Source organism: Panthera tigris, chromosome X, assembly GCF_018350195.1.
Source record: "Panthera tigris isolate Pti1 chromosome X, P.tigris_Pti1_mat1.1, whole genome shotgun sequence".
NCBI classification, from domain to species: Eukaryota; Metazoa; Chordata; class Mammalia; order Carnivora; family Felidae; genus Panthera; species Panthera tigris.
In genome coordinates, this window is record NC_056677.1 from 6,500,902 (window position 1) to 6,527,994 (window position 27,093).

Consider the following 27,093-nt stretch of genomic DNA (forward strand, 5'->3'; position numbering starts at 1 on the left):
GTGCGTAGACACATATACATCACATGTGTGCATGCACACACAGAACGCTGCTCACTGTACACACGACGCAGGCCGTGGGACGTGTGCCCTGGAATCCGGCTTTAGGATGGATCCCCAACACTTGCCCAGGGTATTGTAACCTCCTGGGCATTGGCACATATATGTTGGTGATGTTGGTGACAGTGAAGTGAAGACCCGAGGGCGTCTTCCATCCTGCTCAAGGGTGCAAAATAGGGTGGATTTCATATTTTCAAGATGTAGTCTACAATGTTCTGATTTTTAGGGTGGCGCATTTCAACAGTTTTCTTTTGCGCATATAAGTAGATTATGTTGTGAGTGTTCCCTTTACGGCTTCACGACCCGAGCTTCCCAGTACAAAAGCCGAGATGGGTGCAGTGGAAAAGGACTCTGATGCAGACACACAGCCCCCTATCAATGTGGAGGAAGAATTGTGTGGGCACATGGTCGTTTTGGGAAACACGTGTGTTCCGGGATGTTTGTGGAGAGTGTATAGGATCTCTCTCCATGTTTAGCGTTGCATATGGAGGTCACAAAGCAGAGAGTGACGGATTCATGGCACAGACACTTCGCGAGCACAGTAGGCCAGGTGCTCAGCAGGCACTGGAGTTGTGGAGCGTAGTTTTCCCCCTTGAGACCCTTACATCTGGTCGGAGAGGCACGTGAGACCCTCACATCTGGTCGGAGGGGCAGGTGAGACCTTCAGATCTGGTCGGAGGGGCAGGTGAGACCCTCAGATCCGGTCGGAGGGGCAGGTGAGACCTTCAGATCCGGTCGGAGGGGCAGGTGAGACCCTCAGATCCGGTCGGAGGGGCAGGTGAGACCCTCAGATCCGGTCGGAGGGGCGGGTGAGACCCTCAGATCCGGTCGGAGGGGCAGGTGAGACCCTCAGATCCGGTCGGAGGGGCGGGTGAGACCCTCAGATCCGGTCGGAGGGGCGGGTGAGACCCTCAGATCCGGTCGGAGGGGGGGGTGAGACCCTCAGATCCGGTCGGAGGGGCGGGTGAGACCCTCAGATCGGGTCGGAGGTGCAGATGAGACCCTCACGTCTGGTTGGAGAGGCACGTGAGACCATCAGATCTGGTCGGAGGGGCAGATAAGTACCAGAGGCTCCATTGCAGGGATCAGAGCTGCAGGGAAGGTGTGGACGTCACTGGGCACCGGGTAAGGACCTGCTGGACATGTGGGTGCCGGGCCCTTAGATGAGGGAGGAGATGAGGTGTGTGGTGTCCGGGATGAGGTGGGCCCCTGCCCACGTGGTGCGTACCTTGGCCTTGCTTGTCCAGGGGTCCTCAGATAGGCCTCCGTCTGGGTCTATAAATGTTGCGGTCGCGTTTATCCTGCCTTCGAGATCCGACATTTCTGGTTTGGGTGTTTTAGGGCAAAGGGGGCGGGAGGTGTTTGGGGACTGAGCTGAGCTTTGAGGAAGATGGCGGTGGCGTTCACGGAAGAGGGAGCGTTCTAGAATTGAGGTGCCAGCCTTCCTGCTGGGTGGGTCTGCGGTCTTGGGAAAACCATCCAGCCCCAGTCCACGTATCCGTGACTGGGGGAATGAACGAATAAGGTGTCAGTAAGTGTTTGGTGCCTTCTGAGGTCAAGCTCGTGGGAGTTGGAGCTGGCCGGGTTTGCACCCACCTCTGGTTCCTGATACCAGGCCAGCCTGAACTGTGAAGTGTGCCAGGCAGAGCTCACACGTGCCCACCCCCTCGACCACAGTCCCCTGCCAAAGAGCGGTTCTCACTACTGGTCAGAGTCCTAAGAATAGCACTCCCGTCTCCAGCCGCTCTTTCCCCTGCCATCACCACGTGCTTCTCTCATGCTGCGGCGACTCTGGGTGCTCTTCCCGTTTCTTAAGGTGGGCCTTGATCGTGGTGGCAGGCGGAGCAGTGGCCCTCGGAAGGTGCCCAGTCCTAGTCCTGGAACCCGTGAGCGTGTCTCCAGGATCTTGAGATGGGGAGGTTGTCTGGTTGGGTGGGTCACAGTCGCCACCGAGACGCCTCCACGTGGAGGAGGAGAGAGGCAGGAGGGTCAGAATCCGAGAGAGGAGGGTGTGCACTGGAGCAGCGGCCGGAGGCATGGGGGCCCACGGGCCACGGGATGCCGGCGGCCTCCAGACGCTGGACGCGCTGAGGAAACGGACTCTGCCCTGGAGCCTCAGAAGGAGGCTCTGCCCCTCTGACCCGCTCCAGACATCTGGCCTCCAGAACCCAGAGAACAAATCTGGGTAGTTTGAAGCGGCTAAGTTGATGCTGATTTGTTACAACAGCCATAGGAAACCAACACCGTGCATAAACCAGAGGTGTTAACAGTCCAGAGTTGAGTGTACTGGGACCAGGGGGTCCATGTAAGAAGTGGACAAAAGATCAGGGTCCAGGACTTCTGCTCGATGGCCTCTTCCTCCTCTTTTAGCGAGAACACACCGTGGGAGTGAGATGGGTCACCTGTTTGTTGTCCTTCTCATTGACCCTACCACGACGGACCACATCTGAACATGTTCTTTTATTTATTTGTTTGTTTGTTTGTTTGTTTGTTTGTTTTGAGAGAAAGAGAGGGCTCGCCCGAGCGTGGGAGGAACAGAGACAAGGAGAGAGAATCCCAAGCAGGCTCTGCTCTCTGTGCAGAGCTCGGCGCGGGGCTCGATCGCACGAACCATGAGATCGTGACCTGAGCCGATACCAAGAGTTGGACACTCAATCGACCGAACCACCCAGGTGCCCCTGGACAGGTTCTTTTCAAGAACCTGGGCAAACAATAATCCTACAAAATTCTGATTTTATAGTGAGGGTTCAATCTGAAAAAGAAGAGTATACTCCACAGAAAAAGCTGAAATTAAAGTGGGTGAGTTACAGACATCTTTTTAACAATGCTGAAGTTCACGCTTGTCTGGAAGAAAAGCTCTACAACAGGTTCATTAGCTACTGGGCAGTTTTAAAAATATATTTCACTGTCATTCTTGAAGCTTCGTCATGTGTCACAACAGAAAATTGAATTTTGTAATCCACTTATTGAATTTAAAATCCACTTATATTGAATTTAAAATCCACTTAAACTAGGGTTTCAGGTGTTAGTATTCCTGACTCCTAATAAGCAGATATTCTAGTGAGTTTCATCTTCTGGGTTCTGTTGTGACTGCCACAAGAAGCGTTTTATGTATTTCGATTTTCATCGCAAAGCAGCTGAAAATTATGTTATGTATAAATGTGACTCGATTCAATAAAATTTATTGTTCAGGCATAATTTGAATTAGAAAGGCCTTCTATATGCCTCTTACCAAGTTAGATTGTGCAATTATGCTTTTGACGCTAGAGGAAATGTACTTATTTAAAGTATAAAATCCTTTTTATCAGAGCAAATGAAGTTTCCGTTTTTTTTTTTTTAAATTGGAAATTTCTCTAGTTTTTGGATCATACAGTAACAGCGTAACAGTACATTTTGTTTAGTGTTTATACATACAATCATAGGCAATCTTTGTTTCAAGGATCTTAGGGTTTTTTTTTTTTTTTTTTTTAGAAAAACAGCTTTACTGAGGCATCGTTTACAACATTCACCTGCTAGAGATGTACAATTCAGGGATTTTTAGTAAATTCACAGTCATGCAGGTATTATCACAGTGCAGTTTCAGAACATTTATCGGCCCCAAAAGACACCCTGTGTCCACCAACAGTCCGTCTTCCCCTCCCTGCCAGGACCTAGCAACCCCTTATCTTTGTGTATCTATGGATTTGTCTCTTCTGGACATTTCAAATAAATGGAGTCATACAGTATGTGTATTTTGTGTCTGATTCCTTTTGTTTAGTATGATGCTTTTCAGAGTTCATCCATGGTGTAGCATGAGTCAGTATTGTGCTTTTTTTTTTTTTATTGTTGAAGATACTCTCTTATTAGGCATGGACCACATTTTGCTTATCCACTTGTCATTTGATGGACATGTGGGCTCTTTCCCCTTTTTGACTATTAAAAATAAGCTGCCTTGAAGATTTGTATACAGGCTTTTGTATGCACCTATGTTTTCACTTTTCTTGGGCATATTCCTAAGAGTGGAATTGCTTGGCCATGTGAATTCTGTGTTTCACTTTTCAAGGAACTGCCAGATGGTTTTCCAGAGTGGCTGCACTGTTTTACATTCCCACCCATGATGGATGAGCATTCCAGTTTCTCCGTATCCTCACCAACACTTGTTATCATTTTGCAAAGAAATTTCTGAACCTCTGTTACAATGCCCACGTGTCACCTGCTGAGTACTTAGGAAATTAGGGATTTTCATTACCTGCCTTAGAGTCCACAAACCCCTTAAAGAAAGAAGCTAAGGGGCGCCTTGGGTGGCTCAGTGGGTTGAGCATCCGACTTGGGCTCAGGTCATGATCTCACGGTTCGTAAGTTCAAGCCCCATGTCTGGCTCTGTGCTGACAGCTCAGAGCCTGGAGCCTGCTTCTGATTGATTCTGTGTCTCCCTCTCTCTCTGCCCCTCCCCTGCTCAGGCACTGTCTGTCTCTCTCCAAAATAAATGAACGTTAAAAATAATTTTTTTTTTAATTAAAAAAAATAATTTAAAAAAAACAGCTGGGCCGGACGTATGCATCTGTGCATTGTATTAAGTCTGTCCTAAAGGTGGTTCTGCATGGATGAGACAAAAAGGGATTAACAAGTGATTTCCAACAGAAAAAGGATTGTGGGGCTCTGCTTGCTCAGGGACTGCGGAGACAGGGCTTGGACCCAAAGGATGAGTGCCGATTGAGTCCTGGTTTTGTGCCACTTGTCCGGGGAGGTAAGTCCCCAGATGTAGTGAAGCTCGTTTCTGGGTCATTAACCCTCGTTCCGTGCTTCCAGATTCCATCGGCAACCTTCATTTGCCCATGTCACGTAACCTAATGTGTTCACGGCTTCTAGAGATTAGGATGCCCGGGAAGAGTCGCTGGGGTAGTTCAGGGACAGGCTGAAGTTTGGCACGAAGGCAGGTTTTCAGCCAGGAAGCTCTAACGGAGGGAGGACGACAGCACCGAGGTTGGTTGGCTCTGCAGCGTCCTGTGGGAGGCGCTGTAGAGACCGTGCTTGCTTGTAATGTAAACCCGCAGACCTCAAACTATCCCTTGCGGTGATTACAGGGAATATAGCCTACTGTTTCTAAAACAGGGTGCTGAGGGCCGTAAGATGGTATGACTGGAGCACGGTGGGAACTCAGCGGCAAGAAAAAGGGTGTGTGAGTTTCTGATCGCTGCTGCGACAGGTGACCACAAGCTCGGTGGCTTAAAACAACACAAACGTATTATAGTTCTGGAGGTCACAAGTCCAAAGTGGGTCTCACTGGACAAAAATGGAGAAATCCACAGGGCCGCTTTGTTTTCTGCAGCTTCTAGAGGAAAATCTTTGTTTTGCTTTGTTTTGTAATTGCCTTCCCCACTTCTCGAGGCTGCCTGCAATCCTTGGCTCAGGACTCCTTCCTTCGTCTTCAAAGTCAGCAAATAGCTGAAGTTTTCTCACGTTGCGTCACTCTGACACGGGTTGTTTTGCAGCCCCATTTAAAGGGGTCCCCTGATTACTTTGGGTGTGTTTGTCACTTCTTTTTTAAGGTCAGATCAGTAACCCGAATTCCATCCGTCACGTTTATTCGCCCATGTTGTGCAACCGGATATGTTCACAGGTAGTAGACAGTAGGATGTGCACAGCTTGGGTGGGGAGGGGTGTTACTCTGCTCAGCACAGGTTGTCTGCTTACGGTATTGTGATAATTTATTCCTGATGGTATGATCAGCCCCGCCCCCTGCTTTTCTCGCTGTGTAGGAACGAGCACTTCCGGCAGGCCATATAATGACCTTGGGTTTGTTTTCTGGAGCACAGTACTCTGGACCTGGTAATGAGGTCCACCAGATCTCTGCTTTAGGAAGATTCCTGCAGTTTTGTGGATTTGCAGGGGGAAAGATCAGGAGAAGGGAAACCGTATGCAATCCTTCAGAAGCCAGGTACCATATAGGGGAGTGGCAGTGAACATGGAGAGATGCAGTGTTAGAGGCTTATGGGGTCGAAATGATAGGCCTTGGCATCTGATTGAGGGAATGTGGGGAGGGGGTGGCAGAGAGAAAGGAATGGGGCCAAGATGGGAGCAGCAGAGTTTGGGCCTGGGGGTGCAGGGTAACATTTGGTGTATAAAAAGACATAGTAATGCGAGTCTGGGAAGAAAGTGAAGATTGCATTTGAAATAGTGACCTTCAGGTGCTGGGCAGGGATCCACGTGGAGATAGGAGGCAGGTGGAGGAAATACTGCCTTGAAATAGAGCTTCAGGATTACCTACAAAGAGGGCCGCCGTCGGGAGATGGTGTTATAGGGGAGCAGAGCTAGAGGAAAAAGATTCAAGAACAGAGCGCTGGGAAAGTGTTTAATGGACGAGGTGATGAACCAGAGAAACAGTCTGAGAGAGAGGGGTTATGAAACAGAAAGAGGTCGACTCATTCAGCATGTATTTATTGAGCGACTGCTGTTTGCCAGGTACTGAAGAAATAAACACAGATGCAGTTCCTGCCCTCAGTAGAGTTTATGGTCCAGCTCAGTTGTTCTGGACCCACTCATCTGGGTGTGTGGCCATTATAGTAGCTGGTGACAGGCGAACAGTAGTGCCAGATGTCCCCGAGGAGTGGGGAGGAAGAAATGTCATTATGTTTGTTGGCGTTATTATATCAAGATAGCAGATGGAGGAACCTTCTTTTGACGATTCACGTTCTAAGCAAGGGCCCTTCCTACACACTTCGCCATGTTAGAACCTCCAGGTTTTTATTTATTTATTTATTTATTTTTTTAACATTTATTTATTTTTGAGACAGAGACAGAGCATGAACAGGAGAGGAGCAGAGAGAGAGGGAGACACAGAATCCAAAACAGGCTCCAGGCTCTGAGCTGTCAGCACAGAGCCCGACGCGGGGCTCGAACTCACGGACCGTGAGATCATGACCTGAGCCGAAGTCGGTCGCTTAACCGACCAAGCCACCCAGGCGCCCCAAGTTTTTTTTTTTTTAATGTTTGTTTATTTTTGAGAGAGAAGACAGAACATGAGTGGGGGAGGGGCAGAGAGAGAGAGGGAGACACAGAATCTGAAGCAGGCTCTAGGCTCCGAGCTGTCAGCATGGAGCCCCTTGTGGGGTTCAAACCCACGAACCGTGAGAGATCATGACCTGAGCCGAAGTTGGACGCTTAACCGACTGAGCCACCCAGGTGCCCCAGAAGCTCCAGGTTTAAAGACTCCCTGCTTTTTACAGAAACTTGTGTCTAGGACCTTGACATTCCTAGTTTGTCATTCCAGAACCTAGGCAATCTCAGTTGCTGACTTGTCTCTAATATCTAGAGTCGTCACATAATTTCTTGTCCCCATCGGGACACTTTTGAGAGCGAAAGCCAGCACTGTTCTTAATGACCTTGAACAACAGGCATCAGCCAGAATCCTCTCAAGCCAAAAGACAAGTGGATCTGTTGATGTCTTGAAATGAGTCATAGTTAGCACATTAAGTTTGTCCTGAAATTCTCAACTCAAATTTGTGAAAAAGGTGTTTTTTTTTTTTTTTTTTAAAAAAGGTTTGTTTATTTTGAGAGAGAGTGTGATGGGGGGAGGGGCAGAGAGAGGGAGAGCGACAATCCGTAGTGGGCGACGCTGTCAGCACAGAGTCCGACCCGGGGGCTTGATCTCCTGAACCGTGAGATCATGACCCGAGCCACCCAAGGGTTGGACGCTTAACCGGCTGAGCCACCCGGGCCCCCCCGGGGGAAAGTTTTAATGCCAGATGGTTTGTAATTGTTTCCCAGCAAGCCTGGAAGTGCGTTCATACACACTCATTCAGGCACGGTTTCCGGGCTGTTTTCAGTTTTCTTGTGTGCGCTGTGTTCTGCACATTCCTACAGACCCTACCGTGATGGCCGGGAGGGCACGCAATCTCAGGGTGTCACCGACATGCTGCCACGATGCAGTCTTCCCGTCGGGTGTTTCTTCCCTGAACATTAGGTAATGAGGGCGTAGCTTTCTCTTGTCCCCAAGTTGGCCCTCGAAATTTTTTCACGCTTAAAAATTACTTATTTGATTAGGCATTGCTTAAAATAACAAGTTGAATGCAGCGGAGAAAACATTTGTCTAGTCTATACAGGGGGCTACCAAGCAAGTGTTAAAAATGATGATCATACAGGGGCACCTGGGTGGTGCAGGCAGTTGAGTGTACGACTCTTGATTTCGGCTCAGGTCGTAGGTGATCCCGGGTTGTGGGATAGAGCCCTGCGTGGGGCTCTGCACTGAGTGTGGAGCCTGCTTTCTCTCTCTCTCTCTCTCTCTCTCTCTCTCTCTCTCTCTCTCTCTCTCTCTCTCTCTCTCCCCCCCCGCCTCCCTCTCCCTCCCTCCCTCCACCCCATCCCCCGTTTGCACTCTCTCTCTAAAACAAACTACAACAACAGAATCACAATATGATACAAATGGCGTATTTTTTGGCATTGAAATGTGTTCGCTATATACCGTAGTGCGTTGCTGTGACCTCAGGGGACCTGCAGCCCAGTTGGGACTTGGAGCGCGTCTAAAACGTGTCCTTGGAGTCGTGCGGGCTGCGCGCAGATGTGCACACCGCCGCCATGTTGTTTGTACCCCCTCAGACTTGATTTATTTATCTCCCTGTGCTTCGGTGCCGTGCGATTAGATCCCATTGAGAATTATCTTAAGAAGCAGCCCGACGAAACGTCTCCTGGACCCCACTGACTGAGAATAGAGTTGTATGGAGTGCATGCGTTCCTTCCTCTCGGGGGCCCATGGGAGAAATTGTGCACATGCTTCATTTTTGGGATGCAAATATCTACTCATACTTGTTTCTTTGAATAGATGTCTAGGAAACTCCAGAAACCGATTTTAGTTCCGTGCAACCGATGTAAACTCGTGTCTGCTGGTAGGCTTTGCCTACATCCTCGTCTGTCAGCTCTGGCTCATTCTTCGCGCCATTACCTTCCGTTTGCCCTGATTTCCCCCAGTTAATTATTTTAGTTTTGCCATTGTGCGTATTTGGAACCCACTTCAAGTGTTTTTCTTTCTCCGGGTGGAGAATTACTAAGTATTTCAGTGAATGAGAGCAGTGTGGTTTCTTGGAGGTTGTTGGCTCACGACAGCTTTTGAATTCTCGTGTGTTAGTAGCATCTTATTTTAATCTGGCTGCTTCCCGCTGAAATGCATCGGGCAGAGCATATTTCTAAATTTAGTGTGAGGGAGGCTCGGTCAAAAGCAGCTGGCCAGCGGACCCGAGGTAAAGCTTTCTAGGTCTTTCAAGTCTGAAAATTAAACTTCTGTAAAATCACTTTATGAAAGAAAGATTCGTAACAATTAGCAGCACTCTGGAATCACTTGATTGTCCTGGGAAAAAACTCACACCATTTAAAAAAACAAATTCTCCGGCTTGAAGTTACCTCGAACGGAGCGGAAATTCTTTTTCTATCTCTGGCAGCAAGGTGCGGCGGTTTCCTCTAAACTCCATTGAAAACAGGACCTTGGGGCCCCGGATGTGCTCCATAACTTTTGTCGAAAAGCAGGAAGTGAAAATGAGGTTATGGAAGTAAAAGTTCTTCAATGTCTGCCACTAAACAGGTATAAAGAATTAGCACGGGGGTGCCTGGGTTGCTCAGTCGGTTGAGCATCCGACTTCGGCTCAGGTCATGATCTCGCGGTCTGTGAGTTCGAGCCCTGCATTGGGTTCTGTGCTGACGGCTGGGAGCCTGGGGCCTGCTTCGGATTCTGTGTCTCCCTCTCTCTCTGCCCCTCCCCTGCTCATGCTCTGTCTCTGTCTCTCTCTCAGAAATAAATAAAACGTTTAAAAAAAAAATTTACAAATTAGCACAGAGATAATTTGTGTTTCTCGATTTACGAGAAGGAAAGCTTGGGAATAACTTGTTGGGATCAGCTCAGTGCCTCGGCTGCCCTCTGTTAGTCACCGCTAGCGCCGACGGTCTCCCACAGGTCAGGGGCCACGCCATGTATCTTAGCGTGACTCCCGGGTCATCATCTGCGGCCACACGTCTGCTTCGTGACAAGGCTGTGAGCTGATGGCATCATGCATGGACTACGATGACAAGGGCAGTTTGGGCCAACACTTGCCTAGTTTCCGCTGTGTGCCAGGGAGGGTTCTCTGCTCTGCTTGTGTATGAAGGGCGGTGTGTACCCCTGACGTCGTCATGAGGGTTCACTTACTCACCTCGCGCAGAAGAGGACCTGGGGTGCGAGGATGCCCAACCCCAGGATGTGCACGCAGCTGGCACGGGGAGCCGGGCGGTTCTCGCGGAGCCCTCTGGCCCCAGTGTCCGCGCTGGTAATCGCCTGGCTCACTTGCCGGTGTGGAAGCAGAGGAGTGCGCCTGGAGGACACACGTCTGGGGACCAGGCTTGGGTTCCAGGGAGAGCTTGCCGAGAGGGTAGCGTGCACAAGTGACGCAGAGACGTTAGCCGTGATGCAGTCCTTGGACTTGGACGTATGGTTCTTTCAAAGGGTGCAAAGCTGGGGAGTGTGAAACCGGTTAGGAGGGCTTGCACATAGCCCGGGCAGAAGCTGGGGGCGTGGTGTTCTTTTGAGGTGGTTGTCGTAGGGACTGACCTGTACGTTGTAGGATGTGTAACAGCGCCTGTGGTCTCTACCTACCACGTGCCAGGAACCCTTCTTCCCCCGTTGCAGCAACCTAAGATGTCTCTGCCCATCGCCAGTGTCTCCTGGGGGAGGGCATAATCACCCCCGATAGAAAACCTCTGGTCTAAATGCTGGGGGCAGGAGTGACCCACAGTGTAAACCACAACAGAATTCCCAACGGCCTCTCCTCCCAGCTGTTGAATTTGACACTTAAAAATTCCAGGGCCGTCCGGCTGGCCGCCTGGCTAGCATGCGACTCTCCATCTCAGGATCATGAGTCTGAGCCCCGTGTTGGGTGTAGAGATTCCTCAAATAAGTAAAAACTTAAAAAAAATCAATTTTTGGAAAAGTCTCAGGCTTAAAAATCATTTTGAAGGCATCTGTTTCCAAAGGGGCATATGGATTAGAAACTTGGGTATTTGGGGGTTTACCTTTACAAGAGTTGTTCAGCTTTTTTCTTCTTTTTCCTTAAACGTTCATTTATTTCTTTTGAGAGAGAGTGTGTGCATGTGAGTGTGGGGGAGGGTCAGAAAGAAAGAACAAGAATCCTAAGCAGGCCCCGTGTGATCCCACGATTCACGAACCGTGAGATCATGACCTGAGCTGAGGTCAAGAGTCAGAAGCTTAACCAACTTAACCACCCAGGCGCCCCCACCTTCTTTCATTATAGTGAAACTCCAGTATGTTTGTGTAAGAGTGTTGGGGTTTTTTAGTCTCGATTTGATGTGAATTTTTATGTAGGGCATCTTGCTGATGTCCTGAGTATGGAGGTAACACTTAAAGGACGATGCCTGGTGACCAGAAACAGATGTGTGGATGTGTGTGTGTTTTAATACTTAGTTCTTAAATGAGCAGATCATTGACACTGGTGTCCCAGATTTTGGAGTATGTATGTAAGCAAATAATAGAATGTTATTGTTTTACAAAAGGGATTTGCTTGCAGCATTGTTAACTGAAATTGAAGACAGTATGATTGACCTTTCCAGGTGACTGGGAGATAGCAGGTGTTTGCAAATGATAGAAACTGAAATGTGATCACTAGGGCCGTATGATGTTCAGAAACTTTTAATCATAATTTCAGTGAACAGATAACGCGCTTGACAATTACATTTAAAATTATGCTCGGTGCTCACTGCAAAATGTGGAGACAGTACTTTGGGAGATGAGGAAGAGGTTCAGTGGATTCTTTCCTACTTCATGATGCACGATGCCCTCTATAAACAAAAAACTGAATAGAGTCACCTGAGGATTATCTTCATACAGTTTAGTATTGTATCTGTGGGGAGGGATTCAGATGGCTGTTGACTGACAGTTTGCTAAGTAAGATCATGTTCTCCTAATACTTTAATATGTCTTCTTTAAATGTTGTGGTTATTTTTCTCTCACTGAAGATCAGATCAGTTTCATGTCACTAAATGAAATCTAATCGCTCGTTCTAATTTAAATAATAATTGCTTAGAAGCAAATATTGTGCGACTGATAGCTTATTAAAATTTGCTGTGGGTTTCTTTTTTTCCGTTGCTATTGGCTCTAGGTTCTAGATAGATTATATAATTATAAGCCCAGTCAAGTCATGCCATTACCCTGTATCAGATTTTCACGTGACAAGCTGTATTTGGGTCTTTCTGTATGAAATCTGCTTGGTATATCATAGTGTGAGTCAGGAAAGAGCCTTTCGTTTGTTGTGAGCGGCGTATGGTTGCCTCTGTTGGGGTGGGGGGGGTGGGTGAATGATACGTGTGCCCGTCCGTATGCATCCAGATACATCAGTGTGAGTGAGAAGCATTGACTCTGCCTGAAGGGCTTGTTATTAACATCATAGTAGATTAAAAAGGAAAAGGAAAATCACGGAAATCAAGTTTGGTGTCTGTTTTTCTCCTTTTTGAACAGTTGGTACTTTCACGCTGAACTTCTAAACCCTACCAACGTAATAAAAAGTCATGTTTTGCGGGAACAAAGGGATATTAAATGACTTACTAAAGAATAGGTGGAAGAAAATGTGTTTCCCTATTGATCCCTAAATAAAAAAGGAATGATTTTTCCCTGAACATTTATTTCCCGATCCCCACAGTGCTTAACATGCTTTTCCTGAGAGTTGAGAAAAACCATAACGACTTTCTTTTGGTTTGGATCCTGCTCTTAATTCGTTTCCAATGCACACCTGTTACAGGCCTGCTGTATTGTGGGCTCTGAGCTGTAAAGAAAATGGGTCCCAGTGATGGAGATGAAACAACGGCTTCATTGGGTTTGTCTTGGGTGCTCGGGACTTTTGCAGTTTGGGTTTCGTTTTGGTTTTTGCGGTTCTGTTTTCTGTCGTGGTCATTGTGTTGTTGTTTTTAAATGTTTTTTAACGTGTATTCATTTTTGAGAGACGGAGCATCAGGGGGGAGGGGCAGAGAGAGGGGGAGACACAGAGTCCCAAGCAGGCTCCAGGCTCTGAGCTGTCAGCACAGAGCCTGACGTGGGGCTTGAACCCACGAACCGTGAGATCATGACCTGAGCTGAAGTCGGACGTTTATCCAACTGAGCCAACCAGGCACCCCTCATGGTCATTGTTAATAGAATGTCTGGATAACAGTTTGTGATGTTTGTGGTATTTGTTGAATGAGTAAATGAATGAGAGCCCAGAGAAAGTTCTGGTATGCTTCTTTAGTTCCGTCCCCTAGACCCCCTCCTGTACAGAAGTAGTGTAGGGTGCTTGTGTTCTCATGAAGAAGGAGACCATGAGGAAATTCATAGTGAAAATAGTAATGGTGAGGATGTAGAAATTATACCCGATTTCTCCTCCTCCTCCTCCTATTTTAAGTTTATTTACTTATTTTGAGGGGGGAGTGGGCAGAGACAGGAGGGGAGAGAATCCCAAGCAGGCTCCTCACGGTCAGTGTGGAGCCTGATGTAGGGCTCGAACTCACGAATCAGGAGTTCATGACTCAAGCCAAAGTCAGGAGTCGGATGCTTCACCAACTGAGCCACCTCGGCTCCCCTCAGTTCCTTCTTCTGAACTCATGGTTAATATCATCTTAGAGTTGGTGCTGAAGGCACTGACTGCTTCTCCTTTGTCGTCCCCCCATCTCCCCATTTGTCATAGTCTTTAGATTTGTGTTAATATGGTAACCACTGGCCACATGTGACTGTTTGTACTTTAATTAAAAATTTAAAAAAAACTTATTTACTTAAAAAAAAAACTTTTAAATGTTTATTTGTGAGAGGCAGACAGAATACGAGTGGGGAGAGGGGCAGAGAGAGAGGAAGACAGAGAATTGGAACAGTCTCCAGGCTTCGAGCTGTCAGCACAGAGCCCGATGAGGGGCTCGAACCCATGAACCGTGAGATCATGACCTGAGCCAAAGTCGGACGCTTAACCAACTGAGCCACCCCAGGCGTCCCACGCAGGCATCCCAAAATTAAATAAAATTTAAATGTCAGTTCCTCAGAAACATTTCAAGTGCTTAGTATCTACATGCAGCTAATGAATACCTTATTGGTCAGTGAAGCTAGAGCGCAGAAAGTTCTATCACATAGACGAGAGATGGTTATTCAGATTTTTGCCTAAAGGTATTCCAAGGAAGAGAGTGTGGAAAAAAAAATACGATTTCACACCAGGTTACTAGAAAAGAGAATAAAAATTAAGTACATAAAGGGGTGCCTCGGTGGCTCAGTCTGTTGAGGTTCCAACTTCAGCTCGGGTCGTGATCTCACGGTCTGTGAGTTCGAGCCCCACGTCAGGCTCTGTGCTGACAGCTCAGATCCTGGAGCCTGCTTCAGATTCTGTGTCCCTCTCTTTCTGACCCTCCCCTGTTCATGCTCTGTTTCTCTCTGCCTCAAAAATTAACATTAAAAAAAATTTTTTTTGAATTTAAAAATTAAGCACATAAAAATTATTACACGAAAGCTAATTGTCATGTCATTTTGGAATATTAGAGGTAAAGGCAATATCTAAGCAGTATCCTGGATTTAAGAGTCATGTGAAGGATCTAGAATCAAAATGATATCAGATTTCTTAATGACAACACTGGAAGATAGAAAAGAGACTGAGCAGGGCACCTGGGTGGCTCAGTTGGTTAGATGTCCGACTTGAGCTCAGGTCATGATCTCACGGTTTGTGAGTTCCAGCCCTACATTGGGCTCTTTGCTGTCAGCGCAGAACCTGCTTGGGATCCTCTGTCTCCCTGTCTCTTGGCCCCTCCCCGACTCGTACTCTCACTGTCTCTATCAAAAATAGATAAACATTAAAAAAAAAGAGGAAAGAAAAGAGCCTGAGCATAGAATTCTGTGCAGATAATGTTCACTCAAATTTTGAAGTCGTGGGATGCCTGGGTGGCTCAGTCCGTTAAGTGCCCGACTTGGTCCCAGGTCATGATCTCGTGGTCTGTGGGTTCGAGCCCCCACGTCGGACTCTGTGCTGTCATGACAGCTTGGAGCCTGGAGCCTGCTTTGGATTCTGTGTTTCCCTTTCTCTCTGCTCCTCTCCTGATTGCACTCTGTCCTCTTCTCTCTCTCTCTCAAAAAATAAATAAACATTAAAAAAAATTTTTAAAGAATTTTGAAGTCCTCTCTTCATGAGCTGTTAATTAAGGGTAGAATAAAGATATTTATACATATTCAGGATATAGGTAACACTTAGTTTTTACACATCATTTCTCTGAAATCTACTAGAGAATGTGTCCGGCCAAAATTAGAGAGTAAACCTAAAACTGGGGAGAGTTGGGATCCTAAGAAACAGAGATACAGTGTATTCTCAAGATGTTGTTATGGTTTCAAGGCATGAAGTCTATATAGCAGGCCTGATGCTGACAATTACAGACTGGAGCAGAGGCAAGACATTTCAGAAGGTCTGATGTGTATTTAGGAGATATAGGGATGATTGAACAGGAAACACATAGAGGTGACAGATTATCTAAGAATTTTGATCATGTGAAAAACTGAATCAAAAGACTGTGGACAGTGCTGGAAGAATTACCAAAGGATACAAAGAAAAAAAAAAAAGAAAAAGAAAACTAAAAATAAAAACAAACACAATTAGTAACTCCGGGAAAACAAAAGGTTTGCATAAGAAAGGAATTGTAATCATACCATACTGCTTGTTTGGGAGTGCCCATTCCATTGTCAAAGTAATATCTGTCAAATACACATTTAACCAAAAACTATGACACTATTGGGAAAATGTGGGCAGGTAAGCAGAGAATTGAGGGTGGGGATTTAAAAAAACCAAAATCCTTATGTGTATTTGAGAAAATCAAATAAGTATTATCTGAAGCTGATAGGAAATATTATAAGCATGTCTTTTAGAAACAGGGAAGTCATACTAAGGATCACTGCCAGTAATCCCAACAGTTCTAAGATTTGAAAGTGGTTGCTTTGGGAAGTAGAATTGGAGATAGATGGCGCTATAAAAAGCTTGGAAGTAAAGAGAGGAGCCTTTTGCCTCACCTGTATTTTATTTTTTAAAACAATGTACATGTCGGGGCACCTGGGTGGCTTGGTCGGGTAAGCATGTGATTCTTGATCTAGGCTCAGGTCATGATCTCATGAGTTTGAGCCCCGTATTGGGCTCTGCGTTGACAGCAGATTCTGTCTCTCCTCTCTCTCTGCCCCTCTTCCCCCCTCAAAATAAAGAAAATTTTTTTAAACAGGCCAATTTGGAGTGGATTATGAGGATTGTTATAAAAAAAAACATAAAACAGTGTACATGCATTATTTTGAAAGGGATAAAAATGCTTTGGAACTTGGAAGTATATAGGATGTATCTGCTATAAAATTATAGAAATCTTAGTGTGGTCAGCCTTGGCAGGATTGATGTTTCAGCCAGATAATTCTTTGCTAAGAAGGGCTATCCCGAGTGCTTTACTAGATGGTACGAACATTCTTCCTCCGGTCTCAACAACTAGAAAAGCCCAGTGTCCCGTGGGAGACAGCCCCGTTTGAGAACCGCTGCTTTAAAGGATTTAAAAACTGTTATTGAATGAATTTGTGGCAATACATAAAAATGCTATTCGGTATCAGTAATGCAGGAAACAACAGCTTCGTTACACAGAACTTGAACCCCGTAGCAAATGAAGTGTTCGCAGTTCTCTGGTTCCTCCTGCCAGCGCCCGGCTTAGCCCCTGGCTCTCTGCCCGGTTAACTCAGGGCTCACTAAAAAAAGAAAGGGCTCAGGAGGAAATGGCAGCTTCTTTGTCATGCTCAGTGGCCTCTGAAAACATAGTTGACATTTTTTGCATTGTTTTCCCGATGGCACAACTTGAATTTCTCTGGGGTGCAAATGTTAATCATTATGGCAACTTTGGGACAATATGGCAGCCTTTGGATGTATTTCTGTGGTCAGTTGGCTGCGGGACAGACAGACACACACATTCTTCCCCCCTGTGCATCCCCCCCCCCCCAGCATCCCTGTGCAACGCTCTTGGTTCAGTTCTTTGCAAGTGTTTTCCCTGAGAATTTACAAAGGAAGTCAACAGGAAAATGGTTCCTCAGATTTTTTGATGTGGATAAAACCTCATAAATAATTTAATGCCCTCATTTCACAGCTGAGGAATCTGTGGTCCAGGGAGAGTTGCTTATAATTAATTAGGAGCAAAGTGAGACCTGTAAATCTGCCCTTCTTTCCCCCCCCCCCAACTTTCCTTCCCCACTCCTCTTCTCCCTCTTTCAGTACAATGTGTGTGCACAGTGATACTGTGGGATGAAGACAGAACAGGGTAGGAAAACGGATCAGGCATCTGGCAAGTTGTGTTAGCAATTTTCACACAGTCAAGGGCTCTGAGTGCCGTGCACCGGGGGCCCGAGCGCTTGTAAGCTTAGAGAAAACGGAAAAGAGATGTGGTTGGCTCGTCCAAGGTGCCCCTGGTCCCTGCTTGGGCAGAACTGTGTGGCTCGTGTGGAATTTTGGAGTCGCCCCCCCCCCCCCCGCCCCCGGGAGTGTGCCATCCGCGGAGCCACCTTACCCCGGTGGCCACCTCTTCCCCATGCGGGACAGGGCGGCCCCATTCTGGCATCCTGGCACCTTGCTACACACATCCTCTTTCCCAGCACCCCGAGAGTGCATGTGACCCCATGGCCCTCTGGCCTGCAGCTGTTGCCTCCAGCACCACTCAAGCTGCAGCCCTTTTCTTTTCCTCCTCACCTGGCCTCTTGGGCCAACAGGGATTTTGCTGCCTCCAGGAAGCCTCTCTGGATTTCTTCCATGCGGCGAGCGTGGGCAGACAAGACAGTGTGGTTGCTTGTCATCCCGTCATCTGCAGTCCTCCTTGTCCTCCAGCTCAGTGGCAGTTATTTGTTAGTCGCTCCGTGATTTTTGAGAGCGGTCTGTCACTAGACGCCAGGGACCCCACACCGCCCAAGATTTCCTCCTAGTTCTCTGCACTCCCCTCTCTCACTGACAGCTCCTTCTGTCAGGGTTCCATCCACACCGTGCGGTCTGTAGACCAGTGGTTCTCGGCAGGGCACTTGTGCCCTCCGGGGGGACACCTGGTAACAGCCGGGGTCAGCTTGGGTTAGCACAGCAGAGGGGGTGGGGCGTGTGGATTGCCACCTGCATCTGACGCGGGGAGTCCAGGCTTGCGGCTCAGGGCACAGAGCGGCCCCAACAACAGTGAACTGACCCACAATGACCGCGGTTCCCCGGGGCGAGAAACCCTGTTTGGGGCACTCCCATTCAGGCCCGTAGGTTTTGAAGGTCATGGTCGTGGGATGAGTTCCAGACTTAACTCTGCAACTGTGATGTCTCCTGCTTGCTCGGGCGGGTGTGCTTAACTACCTCGTTCACAGTCCACTGAGAGACGGAATAGCGTTTCACCGCGTCACACACAGAAAGTCTCCATTTTCCTCTCCTCGGTCCTGCGTCCCAGGAAATGGTACCGTCTTCCAAGTTGGGGCCCAAACCCTGAACCCGGAAGTCATGCTGGGTTCTTTTGTCCCGTCCCCATCACGCATGCTCCCCCCCCCTCCCCCTCGCACGTCCTCTAGGTCAGAAGGTCTTCGAACCCGGCACACTCTCTCCGTTTCGCCATCATCTTTCCTGCCAGCACGGTGCCGGCCACGAGCGGCTCTCTCCTGATCAGGAGCTTGTCTGGAGTTCGTTCTAAGCATGACAGGAGCCCCCGGAGAGTTTTTTAAATAGCAGGAGGGTCAGATTTTCTTTTCTCATGAAGCCTGGTGCTGGCTGAAGAATAAGGTGTAGTGGAGCTTGTGTAGGATCAGTTTCTTTCTTTTTCTTTTTAATGTGTCTTTTATTTTGAGAGAGAGAACGAGCGAGGGAGGGGCAGAGAGAAAGGCAGAGAATCCTAAGCAGACTTTACACTACCCGTGCAGAGCCTGATGCAGGGCTCGATCTCACGAACCAGGAGATCATGAACTGAGCTGAAACCGAGCCTTGGATGCTTAATCAACTGAACCACCCAGGTGCCCCAGATCAGTTTCCTTTCCATGGGCTGCAGAGCCCTCTGGGAGTTGGGACCTGTTATTTCTTAACCTCTGGTGCCCAGCCCGCCAGACTTCCTCCCTCTTGGCCAAGATCATTCTCACCACAGGACATTTGCACTTGCTGTGTGTGCAGCCTGGCCTCCCTCGCCCACGCTCACGTGCTCCCTCCTCCAAGAATGCTGCCCCAGGCCCCACCGTAACTCTGGTGACTCTGTCCCGCCACCAGCTGGGGTTTCCGTAGTTCTGTCATCCGAAATGATCTTGCTGTCCATTTGCTTTGTTTATTGTCCCTGCTGTTCCATTGTCACATTCCCCCCTTTCCACTGCCAGGTTGGGGACACCCCACAAGACCCATCCGTCTCTAAGACCGGAGTGGCGCCGAGCGCTGTTTCCGTCTTCCACAAGGCCGGACGGCAGTTGTTGTCAGGAGAAACTTTCTGACTTGGGCTAAACCTAGAAACACCTGCGTTTTCACTTAGCTTGTTTTTGGAGGGTAGAGAAGACCGTGTCTGGTAAGAGCTGAGTCGATTTTTCAGTTACTGAAATTCCCTGGTGATGTGATCGTAATTGGTTCTGCAGTAATGAACATTTTGAACAGATCCGTGTGAACAGTGTCATCGTGTGCTTTAAAGAGGGGAGGGAGCCTAAGATTCACCCTTGGCTCTTGTGTGGCATTGGACACAATTAGTATTTCGGTTTTGCAATAGCCCCGATTCACATACCTGCTGGCCTCGAGCGGTCTCTGCGTGGACGCTTTTGCCTTACTTTGCGTATTTTTCATTAACAGGTAACCGAAGACAGAAAGCGGGCCTCAAAATAAACCCTCGAAGGAAGAAGGGATTTGCCTACATTTGGCTCTGAGTAAGTGAAATTGTAAAATGGATTGCTTATTATGTAATAAATATCCTGTCAACCTCTCCATATTTTCCGGTACTGCACTGGCTGTAAGTATTGGAAAACGGTGATGTCTCAGGATTTCTTGTAACAGGTGATTTTGCTAGCACAGAAAAAATATGTCTGCATAACATTTCTTTTTTTTTGTTTAGCTTCTGGAAGTCAGAAATTTTAGGAAACAGCAGTGGAGGTCATTATTAAAATGTGTGCGCTTTTGTGAGAAGCCTCGTTTCTGCTGTTCTCTGGCATACACTTCTGAGGTACTTAATTTGTCCTTAGAAGGCTGATTTACAACAGACAGTGGCTTTTGACTCTTTGTCTGCCACAGGCTCCCTTAGTCTTATTTGCTCTTCTCAGAAAATATCTGGAAGATGACGGGCTACCGACGGGCTACTTGAGGACCAGCCAGCATTTTCCATAAAATCCTTGCTTGGACACCACTCTGAGGCAGCCTGGCCTGTGACGTAGGCCCCCGCGGGGCTGATTGCCTTCATTCTGAGCCCTGCCTGGACTGTGGTTAGAGCAGAGAGAATCCCCGGTCACTTAGAACGGGGCCTTGTGGGGTCTGGAACTGTCATCTTGGCCCCCGTAATGCATCCAGTTCACAAAAAGGCCTAATTCCCGCTTGAGTCAAGAAGGTCCTTTCCAGCGCACTTTGTATGGAAAATCTTTCACCTCTGGGAGGACCGTGCTTGGGATCTGTTCCTTCTGGAGTATTGCGGAGTCTACAGAGAGGTGTGAGATGGGTCTTGTTCTGGGGGGAAAGCATTACAGGTGCACGAAGTGGGGGGATGCGACACAAAGGCATGGTGTGGACGGGTGGCCCTGGGATGGTGTAGACAGTCCCTGCTGAGCGAATTCTGAGGAATTCTACCGGCATGTGCCAGAGCACTGAGGAAGGCTGGACCTTCCTCCTGGAGGGGAGACTCCAGGTGGGCTTGGTGATGGGTGGAGTTTGGACGCAGACTGAAGAAGTATGTTCTGGATGGGGGACCGAGTCTGTGGGCAGAGGTGAGGAGCCAGGAACAAGAAAGCTTTCTTCTCTTATTTTTTTTCATTGGAGAAAGCTGATAGATCAGGCTGGTGGAACTGAGGGGGTGGTGGAGGAACAGAAAGGGCGTGAACTTTGTGCGTACCCCTGCGTACAGAATATTCCGAGGAGACTTGCTCTAGTGGTAGAACTCCCGTCTCGTATCTGCCGGGACGCACGTGTGGAATGCGAGCCCATCGGTATCAGAGGGGCACCCTGTGGCCTGAAAGAACACCAGGGGTGACCCCCACGGGGAGGAAGGAACAGTAAATTGTGACGAAATACCTCAAAAAACACCTACTGGGTGCCAGATGGTGCCAGTTTTTGGTAACCACTTTATCGAGAGAATCCACACAGGTGACCGTTGACTCACCGAAAGCGTGCAGTTCCGCAGTTTTCCGGTGTATACCCGGGGTTGTGCGCCCAGCACCACAGCCTGTAGCTGGAGCCTTGCACGGACTGTTGTCACAGTGTCGCTCGCTGTTGCCGCCTCCCCATGTCCCTGGCAGGCAGCCGGCTACTTCCTGTGTCGGCGCATTCACGCGTTCCTGGGTGTGAAGAGAGCCCTGTGGGGTGTGTTCTTTGTGTCTGACTCCTGACTCAGCGGACTGTTTTCTTTTTCTTTAAAAAAATTTTTTTAATGTTTTATTTATTTTTGAGAGAGAGAGAGAGCGCGCGCGAGCGGGGGAGGGTCAGACAGAGAGGGAGACGCGGAATCCGAAGCAGGCTCCAGGCTCTGAGCTGTCAGCACACAGCCCGACGCGGGGCTCAAACCCACAAACCTGAGAGATCACGACCTGGGCCGAAGTCAGACGCTCAACCGACCGAGCCACCCAGGTGCCCCAGCAGACCGTTTTCGACGCTCACCTGTGTTGTCGCACGTGTCTGTCCTTCATGCCGTTTTATAGCCAAGTACTACTCCGTTGTATGAATAGACCACATTTTGTTTATCTGTTCATCCATCAGACAGTTATCTTGAAAGCTTCTATTGTGAATTAATGTTCAACTTGGCAAGAAGTTGCGAAAAACAGTACGGTGAGTTCCAGAGTATTCTCCCCGCCTTCCGCCTTGCATCTTCCTGAGCTCTCACAGGAGGAAATGGGGGTTGGCACTGTTGACTCAGATGCACGCCATCCGTGGACCTCACCAGTTGTCATATGCGCTTGTGCGTTTGTGTGCTTGCATGGACCGCGTATGGAATGTTCTCACACCTGTGCGTGCAGCCACTGGTGAGTCTTGACGCAGACGCGGAACCGTTCCATCGCCGGGAACGCTCCTCGTGATACTCCTTTATGCCACCCTCTCCAGCGCCTGGCAGCCGCTGGGTTCTCCATGTGTACAATTCTGTCACGTCAAGAGTGTTACATACACGGCATCTGGCCTTGGGAGACTGGCTTTGTTCACTCAGCCTCAGGCCCTGGACGTGCAACCGAGTTGTGGGTGTCAACAGCTCGTGCCTTTGAAAAAGTTTTTTTAATGTTTGATTTTGAGAGACAGAGCATGAGCGGGGGAGGGGCAGAGAGAGAGAGAGACAGACAGACAGACAGACACACACACAGAGTCGGAAGCAGGCTCCAATCTGTCAGTACAGAGCCCTATGTGGGGCTTGAACCCACGGACCGTGAGATCATGACCTGAGCCGAAGTCGGATGCTTAACCGACTGAGCCACGCGGTTGCCCCTCCGTGGGCATTCCTGCCTCCCCCTCTCCTTCCCTCACTCGCCCTCCCTGTCCAGAGCCTGGAAGTGATCGAGGACCCCGAAGTACTCACTGTTTGCTTTTGGGCTGTATTCTGTTTGCCCACTGGAGTGTGTGTGTGTGTGTGTGTGTGTGTGTGTGTGTGTGTGTTGGGCTTACTCTAAACGCTTGCCTTGGGCTTTCTCCTTTTTCTCGGATTGCTGTCCTTTTTGAGGTCTAAGTCTGAGATGGGCGACCAATTCCTACCAGTTCCTTTTTATTCAGACAGTCTAAGGAGAGCGTAGTGGCCCAGGTAGTTGTAATCAAAGAGCGCCATGGCTCGGAGAAATGGTGCCGTGGAGCCTGAAAGGGTGGTTACCTGTTCGCATAGATTAGAAGTGGACATTGAAGTAGGGACAAGATAGGGCCTCTGGTGTGTGTCACCTGGGCCGTGCACCATGTTGCAGACTAACCCACCTATGGGGGTTTTCACACTCAACTTGGTGAAGGTGGTGCCCCGAGGGGTCTTTCAGCGGGTTTAGGGGGTGCTGGGGTAGAGTGGGGTGTTGCTGATCCATTGTATCAAAAGCAATAAAGCTTCACAGGTGCCCTTGGAACCATAGCTTCTTGATTTAAAGGTATCAGTTCTGTGTGGATAATTGGGCAGAACAGTTGCCTTGTGTGGTCTCCAGCTGATGAAGGGTCCTCGGTGGGGTGCTGTTGGATAGCACGATTCAGCTTTCCGTTCTGCCTTTCAATCTGCCGTTCAGATTTACTCAGTGTTCTTTCCTTTCAAACCACATTTGTCTTCACCTGCTTTCTCAAATGCCCAGAACACACACGCAAAGCCACGTAGACGCTGCCTCCAGGTTATCAGGAAAACTGCTCTCTTGTGAGAAGCTGGGTATTCCTTTCGTCTTAAGCCCAAGCAGACTGGGAAAAGTGTGCCGTCCTCCCAACTAAGGGATTGAAAGTCTAGTGAGTTTCTTCATGGTGGAATTTTGACTCACATGGACGTTAATTAAGTTCTTGATGAGTTAAACTCAAGAATAAACTCTTGAACTTGGATTTAGATTCTGGGTGTAACATGGCTAGGAAAGGTCCTCAAAATGATGAAAGAATTCTTTCGTTTCTGACAAAACTCTACTCTTCTGTCTCTTGTAATAAATCAAAGTATGTTGTTTTTCTTAATGGTTCCACTATAACCCTTAATGTTCCCAAGTGTTTCTCCATTTAGGACACTGCTTGTCAACTAGAGTGCCCCCCGCCCCCCAGGGGACACTTGACAAAGTCTGGAGACATATTTTTCAGGACTGGGGTGTGCGTGGGTGGGATATTGACCTCTAGAGAGCAGGACTCGGATGCTGTTAACGTCCTCCAGCGCACGGGATGGCCTCCCTCCCACCCTCCCACACCAAAGAGTTGTCTGGCTCAGATATCGATAGTGTGGAGGTTGGCTGGTGTGGGACATGACCCAAAACTGTGCATATGTAAATTGTCGCCCTCTGTCTTCTTCATAGTAGGACTATCAGTGTGCTCATGGGTGTGAAGCATCGTGGTGAGGAGTTACACTTTTAGCTCTCCTGCCGTGACTCCAACACTCTATATAACTACAAATTTGGAAAAGAATAAGGTGTTAGCCACAACTGCGATTCCTAAATAATGTTTCTCTTTGCATTAAGAAGCACAGTTACGACAACATGATCGTATGTATAATTCATAGGCATCAAATCTGTTTAACTTCATTTAACTTATAATCTATCAAGGAAAATAATTTGTGTAATTTGTGATTTCTTTATAGTCAGGAGTAATTCTGAATTTATTACTTAGAATAATTATGTAATTTTTCAAATTGCCCACCTTTGTAAGACCTCTGTATGCACAGTTAGCAGATTTTTAATGGATTTTTATTTTCAACATGAAAATACTCCCCTACAAAAAGACTATAATGGAAAGGTCATGCTTTGCTTAATACCTATTTAAGTCAGATTTACAAAGGATTCTTTTTTTTTGTGATGAAATACACGTGACATATAATTTACTATCTTAACCTTTTTTTTTTTTGAAAGAGAGAGCTTGTGTGAGTGTAGGGAAGTCAGAGAGTGAGAGAAAGGATCCTTTTTTTTTTTTTTAAAGGTTATTCATCATTTTTGAGAGGGAGCGCACGAACCGGGGAGGGGCAGAGAGAGAGAGGGAGAGACAGAATCCCAAGCAGTCTCCACACTGTCAGCGCAGAGCCCGTCTCAGGGCTCAAACTCACAAACCGTGAGATCATGACCTGAGCCCAAATCAGGAGTTGAATGTTTAGGGGTGCCTGGGTGGTTCAGTTGGTTAAGCATCTGACTTCAGCTTAGGTCATGATCTTGAGGTCCATGAGTTTGAGCCCCACATCGGGCTCTGTGCCGACAGCTCAGAGCCTGGAGCCTGCTTTGGATTCTGTGTCTCCTTCTCTCTCTGCCCCTCCCCTGCTTACGCTCTTATCTCTCTCTCAAAAAGAAACATTAAAAAAAAAAAAAAAAAGAGTGGGACGTTTAACCCAGTGAGCCACCCAGGCGCCCCTGTCTTAACCATTTTTGAGTTTCCTCTCAATGTTATTAAGTTCACATTGTTGTGTAACTTTTGTCATCTTCCCAAACCAAAACTCTGAGCCATTAAACCCTGAATCCCAGTTCCTCGCTGTAGCCCCTCACCCACCATTCCACTTTGTGTGTCTACAGATTTGCCTGTTCTAGGTACCTCTATAAGAGGAATCAGACAGTATTTGTCTTTTCGTGTCTGGTTTATTTCAGTCAGTATAATATCTCCCAGGTTCATCCATGTTCTGGCAGGTGTCAGAATCTCCTTCCTTTTCAAGGCTGAATGATATTCCTTTGTGTATAGAGACCACATTTTGTTTATCTGTTCATCCATCATTGGGCGGTTGAGTGGTTTACAAAAATATTTTGAAGTTGAATCCATTATGTCTGGACCGTCACTGTTTTTTAGACATAGTAAATGGGGACACCTGGGTGGGTCAGTCCATTGAGCATTCGACTCTTGATTTCAGCTCCGGTCATGATCCCAGGGTTGTGGGATCGAGCCCTTTGTTGGGCTTGGAGCCTGTTTAGGGTTTTGTTTTGTTTTCTTTCTTTCTTTCTTTCTTTCTTTCTTTCTTTCTTTCTTTCTTTCTTTCTTTCTTTCTTTCTTTCTCTTTCTTTCTTTCTTTCTCTCTCTCTCTCTCTCTCTCTCTCTCTCTTTCTCTTTCTTTCTTTCTTTCTCTCCCCCTCTCTCCCTCTCTCCCCCTCTCTCCCTTTCTCTCTCTCTCTCTTTCTTTTTCTCTTTCTTTCTTTCTTTCTTTCTTTCTTTCTTTCTCCCTCTCTCCCCCTCTCTCCCTTTCTCTCTCTCTTTCTCTCTCTCTTTCTCTGTTTCTCTCTCCCTCCCTCTCTCCAACTCTCTCCTTCCTTCCTCTCTTTTTCTCTCTCTTTCCCTACCCACCCTGCCCCTCTCCCCTGCTTGCATTGGCTCTCTCTCACTTTCTCTCTTAAGAAAAACAAAAAAAAAGTAGACATAGCAAATGATTCTGGTTGGTGTGTGCTGAAAGCATGTTGTACCCACACAGAAAATGCCACAGCTTTCCTCATGCACGTCCTCAGGTGTAGTTAACACAACATTCTACTATTTGGGGAACTGCAGTTGACCCTTGAATACACAGGTCTGAACTGCGCCGTCCACTTAGACACGGATTTTTCGATAAATACAGTGCCGTCTTGTAAATCTATTTTCTTTTCCATGTGATTTTCTTATATTTTCTTTTTACCACCTTACTTTAAGTCTATACTATGTTGGGGGTGGGTGCCTGGGTGGCATGGTCAGTCAAGTGTCCTGACTCTTGGTCTCGGGTTGGGTTATGATCTCATGGTTTGTGAGTTCAGGCCCCACATGAGGCTCTGCTCTGATGGTGTGGAGCCTGCTTGGGATTCTTTTTTTGTTGTTGTTAGTTTTTTTTTTTAATGTTTACTTAATTTTAAGAGAGACAGAGCACAAGCACGGGAGGGATGGAGAAAGAGGGAAGCACAGAATCTGAAGCAGGCTCCAGGCTCTGAGCTGTCAGCATAGAGCCTGACACGGGGCTCAAACTCACGCATGGCAAGATCACGACCTGAGCCAAAGTTGGATGCTCAACCACCTGAGCCACCCAGGTGCCCCACCTGCTTGGGATTCTGTCTCTCCTTCTCTGTGCCCTTCCCTACTTGTGTGCTCACTCACGCTATCTCTTTCTGTCTCTCTTCTCTTCTGTTCTCTCTCTAAGTGAATAAACATTAAAAATTTTTTTAAATAAAAAAAAAAACCCACAGTATGTTGGCACCTGGGTGGCTCCGTTGGTTAAGCTTCCAACTCTTGATTTTGGTCAGGTCATGTTCTCATGGTTTGGTTTGTGAGATCAAGCCCCTCGTCA

The 27,093-nt window shown here is 47.7% G+C and overlaps 1 protein-coding gene across 5 annotated transcripts in view; it reads left to right on the forward strand.

Annotated features, from left to right (window-relative positions):
• Positions 1–27,093, forward strand: part of TBL1X (transducin beta like 1 X-linked) — a 231,779-nt gene that overhangs the window by 66,274 nt on the left and 138,412 nt on the right. For all 5 annotated transcript variants that reach the window (XM_042975256.1, XM_042975257.1, XM_042975253.1 and 2 more), the window contains exon 2: positions 19,845–19,918. The gene's annotated coding sequence lies outside the window, so the exon portion shown is untranslated. The remainder of the gene's footprint in view (positions 1–19,844; positions 19,919–27,093) is intronic.